General features: G+C 41.1%; 1 non-coding gene across 1 annotated transcript; it reads right to left on the bottom strand.

The window, feature by feature from the left end:
• Positions 1–1,483: 1,483 nt before the first annotated feature.
• LOC148035188 (5S ribosomal RNA) lies at positions 1,484–1,602 on the bottom strand. The gene has a single exon (XR_015691249.1). It is a non-coding gene; the product is annotated as a 5S ribosomal RNA (ribosomal RNA).
• Positions 1,603–12,309: the final 10,707 nt, after the last annotated feature.

Genomic DNA, 12,309 nt, shown 5'->3' with positions numbered 1-12,309 from the left:
AGCCAAGACGCTGCGCTGCCGTGAGCTGGGAGAGGGTGGTCGTGAAGGTGACAAAGAAGGAGACGACTCTGCTCACACTAACGCCGAGAGTGAAGGGAGGAGCCATAAAATGCCGCCTGAGGGCCAAGTGCCGCTGCCTCTATCAGCCGCCATCATACGCCACTGCCTACACGTATTGGCCACCATCCTTAGTCTTGCCACGTGCTAGTCTCAAGAAGAGTGGGAATATACACGCAAAAATAGACGCGCTTATACACGCAAAAATAGACGCACACGTCAAAATTCAAATCATACTTAAATCATTTCTTTTCAAACTATGCCTTTCCTTTCTTACGTTTTTTGCGGTTCTAAAGCTTGAGTTTAGCCGACATGCAGTCTCTTCATGCCTCACCTAGTCTCTTCATGCTTCACCTCCTCATGACTCACCTCTTCTTTCATTTCAAACACATAAGAAGGGAAAAAGGAAACCCAAGGAGAGGAAGAAAGAGAGAACAAGAGAGAGGAGAACAAGAAGAAGTAGCAAGCAAGTAAGCAAGCATCAAGGGAGGGTAACATACCAAGGAGAGGAAGAAGGAGAAGGAAGAAGCGCCACCACCCGCCACACCAAATACCCAAGGTGAGTCTCTCTCTCTCTCTCTCTCTCTCTCTCTCTCTCTCTCTCTCTCTCTCTCTCTCTCTCTCTCTGCTCTGTCTGTGTATTTAGGATTTGTGATTCCATTATGTATTGCATTTTGTAAATCAATAATGGCAGTCGTTTGCTAAAATCAGCCAACCGAGCACGTCTGATAGCGCGTCTACATCTCAGTGTAGACGCAGATATTTTGTAGACGCGAAAATAGATGTGTTAATAAACGCGCCCGATATTTTTTTTCACAATTCAAATATTGCGTCTACAAGCGCGTCTATGGAGCCTTTTTGTTGTAGTGAGAGAGCTCAAGAGTGAGGCATGGCAGCATGCCATGCTGTTCATGCCACGGAGGACATGGCACACCCTCCCTCCTCAGAAATCCCACTCCGCAATGACACGGCACACACACCCCACTGCACACAACCCCCTCTTGCGACATGGAACCACCCACCCCCCGGCGGACCTCCTCGAAACCACCCCCCCCCCCCTCGACATGGCACCACCCAATCCCCCCGCGACATGGCACACGCTCCCTCCTCAGAAATCCCCGCTCCAACAACCCGCCCACACAACATGGCACACCCTCCCTCCTCGGAAAACCCCGCTCCACCGAACCCCCCCACAACATGGCACACCCTCCGCTCCCAAAAAACCTTGCATCGTGAGGAGGGGGTATCACATGAAAGCGAGGCAAAGGGAGGGACCATGCACGACGTAGGCAAAGACAATCGCAACGAGGAGAGGAGGCGCCGCATCATGGTAAGGCGAGGGGGTTTCCTACCACGATGTTAGCGTTGGAGAGTCAAGATCTGATCCGAGGGGATTTCCATGCCATGGTCGAAACAAGCATGCAAAAGGGTGCAGCACCAGGACTTCCCGGGAGGTCACCCATCCCAGTACTGTTCTGGCCCAAGCGCGCTTAACTGCGGAGTTCTGATGGGATCCAGTGTATTAGCGTTGGTATGACCGCACCACGAACACAAAGGAATTCCAAAGAGCTCTTGTTATATACTCACAAAGTGGCACGATATAAAGTCCATTCAGCACTCTATTTCCATGGAGTCCTATCAGAGGCCTTTAAAAAGCCTCGTCAAGCCCTTTTTCCCTCTTGGATTTCCTACAATCTACCAATTAGCCCAAGCACTAAACCCCTTCCCGTGTAGACAATTTGCACCCCGAAGCTTCTACGAAAGGAAGGAGAAATTAATAAGTTCCATTTCTAAGGTTCGTTTTCTAAAGAATGGTGGAACCACAAAGGGAGTTTCATGTGCAAAGGAGACGGCCAACATCATAAATCTGCATCCAAGACGATAAGGCCGCATTCATGATGGCTTCTAAAAAAGCACAATGCGCAACCGCAAGAAGATCATCTCCTAACATCCATGTGGACATTTCACCACAAGTCCAGGTTTTTTCTTCCTAATTTTTGATTTACGTCATTATAATCCAATCGTGCATGGATCATTTTTGGAGATAGGATGCATCTTTCGATTTAAATACTTTGGCTAATTTAAAGGAAAGAGCTCACGATGGAAGAATTCAGTCATTAGTATTTTCAATAAAATGAACAAAATAAGGTAAGCATAAGATTTCTATGCATTTCTAGCAAGTGGTTTTTATGCATTGCAAATAAATGAAATTAGATGAATTAATGCCCATCTTTACAAAATAGAATTATGATAGTACACTCTAGCATGGTAGGAATGATCCGCATATCGCATTATTGAGTATCTTTTTTTAAAATGATTCTTACAGAAAGTTGCTAGCAACCGTAGAAAATTGCTAGAGCTGCATGAAGAAGATTTAACTCTAGGCAAGTGGCCTAAAAAACTTAGATCAACGAAAGGGTGTGTAAGTTCAGCATACGACAAATTCATTCGGAAAAGAAAGTAGAAAAAGGCCGCATGTTTAAACATAAAATCCTAAAGCTTAGTAGCACGAATCTTGTTTGCATATTATAGGATGATCAATTGGAATTATGCCTATGCTTTGATCTTAATCCAAAAGGTTAGGGTTTGTAAATCAACTTATACGCAGACAATGAATCATGTTCAAGACCAGACAAGTTAAACTAGTTTAAACCTAAACACCTAAAACCACGAAGTACTCGTTTAGGAAGGGTTAATTCAATGCAACGTATCCCAAAGAGCTAACTAGGATTTAACACGTTTAGGACATTACCTAGTCGCTTGTATTACCAAAGTTGAAACTCCTATACCCTAACAGGCTTGCCTACATTTACGCAATGTAGGGACATTGGAACATACTTGCGAGAAGTGATCTAGGGTTTTTCCTAAGAATCTCTCGCTAAAAAGATGAATCTCGGAACCCTAGGACCGAAAATGTTGGTCTAATGCAATCAGGAACGGATTGTTATATCTAATCATGATACCGTAATTAGAAGACACCGTTGATGGGTAGAATAGTCCCATAGTTTGATGTGACACTTGTGCAACAAGTTGAAGAGTTGCATGATCTTGTGATTGGATCACAAGGGAATGGCCAATTCCTTGGAATGAAATTGGAAGATTCTTATGCAAGTTTATCTTTCAAGAGGATGAATAATTGTCCTGATATAGTACCTTTCTTGGGTAAAGTGACCAAGATACGAGGATTAGATATTTGCTTGGAAGCAAAAGACCAATCAATAAATTGGAATAATATATGAACTTAAGGTATTGACTAAATCGGGTTAATAGGGTATGGCCCTAACCCAAAGATATAAGGGTTAACAGACAAACCCTTGGGGATCTTGCCAAGTCGCAATTGATCCTGGATCGAGTAATGGATGCATTCGGAAAGAAGGATTCGCTCCTTAGCAGTTGGCCAAAAATAACGACCAATGGAAATAATTGTGCTTGTAACAATTTTAAGAGCACTGTTTTGCTTTGTTTACTCAAAGAATTAAAGGATAAATGGATATCTAATGCTTCAGGTTAAAGGCTTGAAGGGAGAGGTAGCTTCAATTACCCCCGACTTCCTACCTCACCCTAACCAAGAGGGTTGTAAACCGCACTGAGAAGGTGGACCGAACCCACCGTGAGAGGTCTCTCCATTGAGTGTTACTTGGAGCAGGAGGATGCTTGGGTGCCTAAGGGGGCTCTGGTTGTAAATCCCTCGCCTTCCGGGCCTTGCACAAGAGGCCAACATGACTCGGGATTGGATCTCGAGGCCCGCAAACTAGTCTACGAGTGGAATCTTGGATTAGTAATCCCTCTGGATTGTTGGATAGCCTTCGGGCCTCAAGATCCAATCCCTTTAGGGTACTTGAGAATACGAGCATCCGATGAATGTCATTGAGCCCACTTGCAAGTCAAGTTAGACCGTATTCTCGTAAATGCACCATCTGATCCTCATTAACCAGCCCATGAAACACTGGGAGATCCCTATAAGGAGGAGGGCATTTAGTCCTTTCCTTCGGGATTAGCACTAGGCCATTAAAGTCCTCGTAATCATAACCTAACTCTAGTTTCTTAGGATCTCCAACCTCTTCCATTTTCACATTTACTGGTGCAGGGAGGTTAACATTATCCTTAATGTTCCTTTCTGCCAACTCATAAAGTGTTCTACGGAGAGCTATAGCTCTTAGCATGTCATTCCGATCCTTTCTTAGAGGATCTTCCATATCTTGCCCCTTCCTAGGCAGTTCCATGATTGCTTTATCTAGGAGCTTCTGCCCCTCATCAAAAGCAAACTTATCCTTAGCACTTAGGACCTGGGGACCGTGTCTCTTAAACAAAGGTTTTCCCTTTACATTTAGGGCTTCTAACATCCTTGTGATACTTAAAATTTTGGCATGATGCCCCACCACATGGGATGTTTTAGTCATAACTACACTCCACTGTGTGTCAAAATTTTCCCATGGCACTATGGCTTTAGCATAATCACTTGTTGATGCCATGACCACCATAGATTCCAACATACTTGTTCCATGCCCTGTAGGTTGATGGATGGTTATACATGATTTCTCTTGGGTAGAGACCACACCAAGGAAAACCTCAGCCCATGCCATTGCATTAGAGGATAGGGTAACCACTAACTGGTTACTCTTCTCATCACCTAAATTATCTTATGTAGAGGACTCATGCTCTACATAACTAAGTCCATCAGTAAGTTTTGTATAGGGAAAGCCAAGGTTTTCCATCCTTGAGAAAATCCCATTTTATGGTTAGCTTATCATACTCCTAATGGAAATTATAAACTTAGGTCCCTTTACAACCTAGATTCGAAGACTGCCACTTATAGGCAGCTCCTAGCAGACGCACCACCACTAATGGGACCCAAAATGGGCCGACACTAGCTATGGCACTAGCCAGACCTCATGCATACGACAGACAACCTCACCACACAGCCTCGTGGACTAGGAGCATCTAGAACTCACTTTGCACTAAATGCTTATGATGATTTTGCGTTTGTATCCAATATGTAGTCCAACGTTCACCTTCCCATCTCCTCAGAGGGAGATCCCATAATATATAGGCATAATGCCTCATAATACACACATAGGGAAGCACCTCTCAGTTGATTGTCGCGGCTCCACTGCAACTCTCCTACACCTTGAGGATTGTCTCCAAGATGCATCGCTAACACATATAACATTCGTACAAACTCCACTCTTTCATAATTCAGCGTTCCAGGAGATTTTGATTTATCTCACAAAACTTTCCCCACCAACGGAAGCACCCATCTAACCTACAACTTAGGTTTCCTATCCTCTCAACGTTGGTCAAAGTTTATCAATCAATTGCAATGCATTGCAGGAGATACCATGTGACATGCTTGATGCAAGGTGTATGACAATTGTACACAACCATTTTATGATTTTAAAAAAATAGTAATGTGAGGTGCGAAAAACAACCCTTTCATGAATTTTAACTAAGCGTTACATGCTACATTGCTTTAGGGACTAGCAACGAAACTTCTGTTAGCTATATATAGTCTATCTATATATAGCGCCCCAAGTCCTCTATATATATTCCTATCATGTGTGCTCAGTTGACACACTTTTGGGGTTCCACTTCTGGTGTCTCATATCTCTCTTCTCTCCTCTCTTCCTTTCGTCTCTCGTCTTCCTCGCAGTTTCCAACATGGTATCAGAGCGAGGTTCTATAACATCACAAAGATAAGTTTTCTTTATTGTTTTATTCCTTTGCTCATTAGCAGACCTCTGTTCATGACATTTTGTCAATTTCATTGATGGGTCGTGCCACATTCGATCATGGTAATTGTTTTCAAGCTGAGGTAATAGTTTTTCATCTTTTGTTATAAGTTATGGAGCTTGAGTTATGATTTTTTGAAGTCTGTCATGGTATTAGGCTTGAGTTATGCTTCATGCAGCTTGTGTTGCATATCGCTTGTCAAGCTATTAAAAGGATTTCTCTACCCACACCATACGATTGTTCAGATGTTTTATGCCTCATGGTTTGAATCGTGGAAGTGCGAGAGATTGTTAAGATGTTTTATGCCTCATGGTTTGCTTTGTGGAATAGAGAGATGTTTTATGCCTCATGGTTTGATTCATGGAAGCGAGAGAGAGGACATTCATGGAAGAGAGAGAGAGGACGACAGAATCTAACAGTAATGATACCACTTTCTTGCTTTTACAGCTTTCCAGCATTAGTGTTTACGCTGGTGGATACATGTTGTTGGCATCGTCTTCCAATCCAGCAAAACTCCACAATTAATCCCTTTGCCATATGTTGGAGCAGCAATTCGTCTTTGGCTTTTGGAGGCACTTTGCGGTTGTAGTGCGCCAGCCTTTGAAGATAATAATAGCTCTTGGTTACTCCACAATCACTAGAGCAGGCATGGACATACTTCAAAATATACGAGTAGACTATATATATATATATATATATATATATATATATATATATATATATATATATATATATATATATGAGAAATCAAAATAAAGAAAAGCAAGGGCTATAGGGGATATTAATTATTAATTAATTAATTAAAGGCCGTCTGCAATGAAAGCTTGGAGGTCAACGAGGAGGCGAGAGGAGAGCTTGAGGGAGTTAAAGATGTGAATGGCGTGGATGGCCTTCTTGTAGTAGAGGAGGCAAACGGGCTGGCTGGCCTGCCTGAGGCCGCGGGTGTAGCGCATCTGCTAGTCCTTCAGGACGTCAAACTCGGCAATCACCACCAGTGACGGCAGGAGGCCCCGCACGACTGCCAGGATCGGGGTCCGCGGCCCCACGACGTTGCACGGTGGGTGGTCCCCCGCGGCCCCACCACGTTGCATGCCGAGTGGTCGCGATCCTATATCCAGGAATAGCATGCATGCTTTTTTCATGAATCGCTAATTTGAGAGAAAAGACGGGCAACCAGTACTCTAAGAGAAAAGAACGGGCAAGCCATTGAGTAATAATGGGACAAAAGCGCTATATTTGGACGATGGGAGGAATCTCCTTGTCAAGCGATAATATTATTATATCTAGGTTATTGTTAATTAGCTTCAGTATCAATAGCATCGACATTACGAAAAGAACCAACCATAGCAATGTCATGTCTTATGTTATTGATTCTTTGTCATGTCATTGTTTCATAAGTTTCATAGCTTATATTTCATATTTTTCATGTGGCTTCTTTTTCCGTAATAAATTTTTCATGTGGCTTCTTTTCACATAAATGAATAATTTTGCTACTATGATGATCTTGCAAATTAATCCATCCATGTGTTTTTGGATGTTGATATTTCCATTTATTCAATCAAGGTTTTATTCAATGCTTTGGGATGTTGATATTGCAATGCTTCATGCTGGTTATCCTCGTCCATTATTCAATCAATGTAAAATTCAATGCTTTTGGATGTTGATATTTCCATTTATTCAATCAATGTTATTCAATTACTATTTCATTCAATGCTTTGGTATGTTGGTATTACAATGCTTCATGATGCTTGCCCTCGTTCATTATTCCATTGATGCTTCATTCCCTACTTTTGGATGTTGGTATTGCCATGCTTCATGATGATCGTCCTCGTTCGTTATTCCATTGATGAGCGTCTATATTCTAGCTGATGATACCTTGTTTCGTTTATATTCTTTCCAGCTCACTACAACAAAAAGGCTCCATAGACGTGCTTGTAGACACAATATTTGAACTGTGATAAAAAATTTCGAGCGCGTTTATTACCACGTCTACTGTGCGTCTACAGTTTCGTGTCTAAAAGCACGCTTATAGTCAGAGTTACATGCCCATATAGACTCACATATTGACGTGCTACATAAATATATAATCATATTTATAAAAAAATGGATATATTCATATTGTGCGTCTATACGTGCATGTATCTACGCATCTAAAAAAGGGTTTACTCTGCAAGTTTTAGACGAGAATAGACGCGCATTTATCCTACAATTTAGACGCGCAAAACAGAGGTATGAAAAAAAACAGAGAGCATGTGGCTTTGCAAAGCCACATGCTCTCTGGTTTTTTTCCCCCATCAACATGAAATTGTATGCTTAGGAAAAATAGAGAAAGATTATTTGGAAGATTTTTGTACTGAAAACAAAATAATTTATGTAGAGCATGAAATTTCATATATATAGATGAAACATTTTTATATGATGAGTTCTAGTGCTTGTGACCTCAAGCATGGTCATGGTCGCAAGCACTAGCTGAAAGTAATACATATCAAAAATGAAAATTACAAGACAAGTGGAGGCATGCATGCATGGGGCTCCTCTACATCTCCTCAGAAGAGGCATCATCATCGCTACCACCATCGCTGCCTATGCCGCTGCCGTTGCCGCCACCGCTACTGCTAGTCCCCCCTTCATTATCCTCAACTGCATCAGCGTTCGCCTACACAAAGGATTAAGGTATATAAATACGATTACAAACAATAAATTAGAGTTACCTATACTTTTCATATAAAAAATAAAGCATACCTCTTCTGCAGGTGGAATCCTCATGGCACAATTATATTGCTCCTTCGTGATGAGTCCCTCCTCATAGAAATGCTGCCAAGTGGACGCCCGATTATGACCTCGATGGTAGCCTACCTCTCTAGGAGTAGGCATCCTACCAATGATATGATACTACAAAACAATTTGAACATACAACGTATTAAAACAAAATACATAATGAAGTGAAATAAATTATAAAATTTAATTTTAAAAAAGAAATCAAAGAATACTTACAAACTCAGCCTCCCATGACTCCCTGCCACCCGATCCATAATGTGACGATCCCATGGTTGCCATCTGGATACTCGTGCCTCTGCATGCTGGCGACTTGTCATTTTCTCCACTGCTCTCTTCTTGGCCTCTTTCCACTCCTTGCGGTGGCAATTGGGTGGTTGGCCATATCCAGGGCGCCCCTGCTCTTATCTCCACAGTGACTCCTTGGCGTGCGTCATAAGGTGAGACCTCTTGTTATAAAGCACGTCTCTCGCCTTTGACCGTCCCTAATCATCTGAGAATTGTGAATTCTCGGGATTAGGGTACCTTCTATGTACTGCCCGTAGCACCTCTTGCCACAAACCATTTTTTTGGTGCTTGAAGGGAATCATGCAATCTTTGTATGTGGCATGTACGACACTCCTCAAGTAGGCTATCACTTTCCTCCCCTCAGAGTCATGGAAGATACCACCAACATCAGTGACAGAGTAGTACATTTGTGGAGGCTCACCTCTCTCATTTCCTGGTGAGGGTGATCGAGAGCTACCTCCTAGGAAACCCCCACAAAGCCCTTGACCTCCTCGTCCTCCAACACGACTCTCCCTCCTCCCTCGACGGACACTACCCTCTACCTCAATCAATGCACGTGCTTTTGTAGATGCACGTGCTTCAGCCGATCCATGTACCTCAGCTGATCCATGTGCATCAGCTGATCTATGTGTATGCATAGTGTGTGGAGTACCTGTTAGTAGAGGTGTGCCAAGGTTTGGTGTTTGTGCAGAAGTGCTAGGCAAAGATGTGATAGGTGTCCCAAACATCACACTGAAAACCTCCTCTCCAGTGGGAGGGTGACGAAGATAATTGGTCATCTCCCCCATGAATTGCTTCTTGTTTGGAAAACCTCCAAAAAAGCTATTAACACCTCTAGAAAACTCCGCTAAGGTGTTGTTCATGCGTTCCAACTCAGGATCAGTGCTGGAGGATCCAAGATTCCACATCTACACAAGAAAAATCATATTACCCTGTGCAGATAAAACATATTACATGCTACGTCTATATCTGCATCTCTATGTGCGTCTATCAGCGCGTCTATTTCCGCGTCTATACCTGCGTCTACACACTGTCATCTGGACGCGCTGACAGATGCACACAGTCAAACCATTACTTTTCAAACTTGGTTTAAAAACGTGCAAAAAAACCTCCATAGATGACAAAATATAGCATGTAAAGAGAGAGAGAGAGAGACAAACAGACAGAGAAAGCAAACAAGATTGAGAGAGAGAAGAAGAACTCACCTTCTTTGCTTGTTCCGACGGGTGGTGGCTAGGTTGCAAGCTCCTTGTCCTCCTTCTCCCTTCCCTTGGTAAGTTACTTGAATCTTCTTCTCTTCCTTGCTGTTTGGCTCTTATTCTTTACTCTTTGGCTCTTCTTTCCTCCTGTCCTCTTTTTACTCTTATTTCCTTACCTCATTGTCTTCATGAAGTGATGGATAGACATGAGTAGTGATGTCGAGCTCGAACTGTAGAAAACACGCAAAAAACATAGGATGAAAGAAAGCCACAAATTTTTTTAATTTTTTTATATTTGCGTAGCGCATCTGTAAGCGTGTGTAATTGTGAGTGTATATACGCAAATAATACCTATTACATGCGCTGACAGACACGCAGGAACAATTAAACTGATTAGATGCTAGCTTTTGGTTGTTTTTGGATCAACATGACATGACTTTCCTAGTCTTTCAATATCAAAATGTTTGCCTCCATGTTATAAGTATCAATGCATACATTTAGGGAATATGACATATATAGATTGTATGTGCATAGTGGTCCAACAAATCAAGCCTCTTTCTTATTTGCAGGCATTATATATTGTGGTTAAACTCTAACAGTTTATATTGTGCAAAAAGGTGTCATTGATTTAAGCTAAGATCTTGATCTACATTGCTATTCATATAATTTTATTTATGTTGGGTTGGCCAATCTGCTTGATTAATGCAAGATATGCTTGATATGATGTTTTTGATTGAGAATACTGGTGAAATATATAGAAAATCTTGAGATAAGAGATGATACACTAGCAAATCAATTGACCTATGTAGTGACATATATAACAAAGCTTGAGGATAAGAGATAACACATTGGCAAGTCAATTGGCATATATGTGGTGACTTACTAGACCATCCCACTTGCAATTGCATGCAAGTATCAATAGGTGGATAAAGCACGAGTGGTTTTTAGTTAGAGAGAGATAATGCAATGAAGGTGTATATGAAAGAGATAGAGAAAGGCATATTATCCATCAATCAATCAAAGATATGTACATTATGTGACTTGATATAGTAATTAGAGTATCGTCATTTTTAGGATGCTCCATTGACTTTTGCAAGTTCCCATAACCTTGAAGTAGATAGCCAACCACACTGTCCATGGAAGGAAAACTTCACCTCATCAAATTAACCAAGTTAATTTACTTATACATTTCATAGATAAGAGATTTGTAGTTGGCTTGTTGGTATTGCAAAGTATCCTTACAGTGATCTATTTTAGTCACCAACAAGTGGACACACTGGCTAAAGATGATGAAAAGAGGACATGTGCACATTGGCTACATGTGGTCCACGTTATCTAAAATTATATGTGAGCTATAAGTGCACCTTGACATGATTGGAATAGGTTGCACATGCACAAGCCAACTGATTTATATCAATCTACTCATGCTATGAATTGGCATGCATGTCTTGCTTTTGCTTTGATTGTATTGATTGCGATGTATATTCCTCGAGAATAATGAGAATCAAGGGACTACCCTAAAAAGTGAGGGTACTTCCTTGAATCACTGATTAAGCTTTGATCTATAAGTTTATGCATGGCTAGGTTAAGTGCACAACAAATGAGACATATGAGTGTATTGATCAGTTCTCTCTCTCTCTCTCTCTCTATATATATATATATTTATTATTATTATTTTAATTTATTTATTTATTTATTTTTATTTTTATTTTTGCAAATGCACAAGTCAACCTTTGATCTATAAGTTTTAGCCATGGCTAGGTTAAGTGCACAATAGATGCAACATGTGTATATATCAATCACTTCTCTGATAATTATGTCATATATACATCCAATCATCATGCCCTATCCAATCACATTTGTATAGGGCATGATTGGATGTATATTTGTAATACTCTGAAAGAAATAAAGTTGGTAATGTATATCATGTCCTATACATGTATGCCCTATACATGTATATCATGTCGTATATGCATGTATATCATGTCCTTATGATCTAGGTGTAATTATGTCGTATATACATCTAATCATGCCCTATCCAATCACATTTGTATAGGGCATGGTTGGATGTATATAGGGCATGAAATCACACATATATAATTAGCTTTGAATGATTGGATGATATACATGTATGCCCTATACATGTATATCATGTCCTTATGATCTAGGTGTAATTATGTCGTATATACATCCAATCATGCCCTATCCAATCACATTTGTATAGGGCATGATTGGATGTATATAGGGCATGAAATCACAC

The sequence above is a fragment of the Lygodium microphyllum genome, chromosome 6, assembly GCF_053477565.2.
Source record: "Lygodium microphyllum isolate KBCC chromosome 6, Lygodium_microphyllum_v1.1.10, whole genome shotgun sequence".
Lineage (NCBI taxonomy): Eukaryota > Viridiplantae > Streptophyta > Polypodiopsida > Schizaeales > Lygodiaceae > Lygodium > Lygodium microphyllum.
Note: the sequence above shows the minus strand (reverse complement) of the source record. Positions and strands in the feature narration are given on the sequence as shown.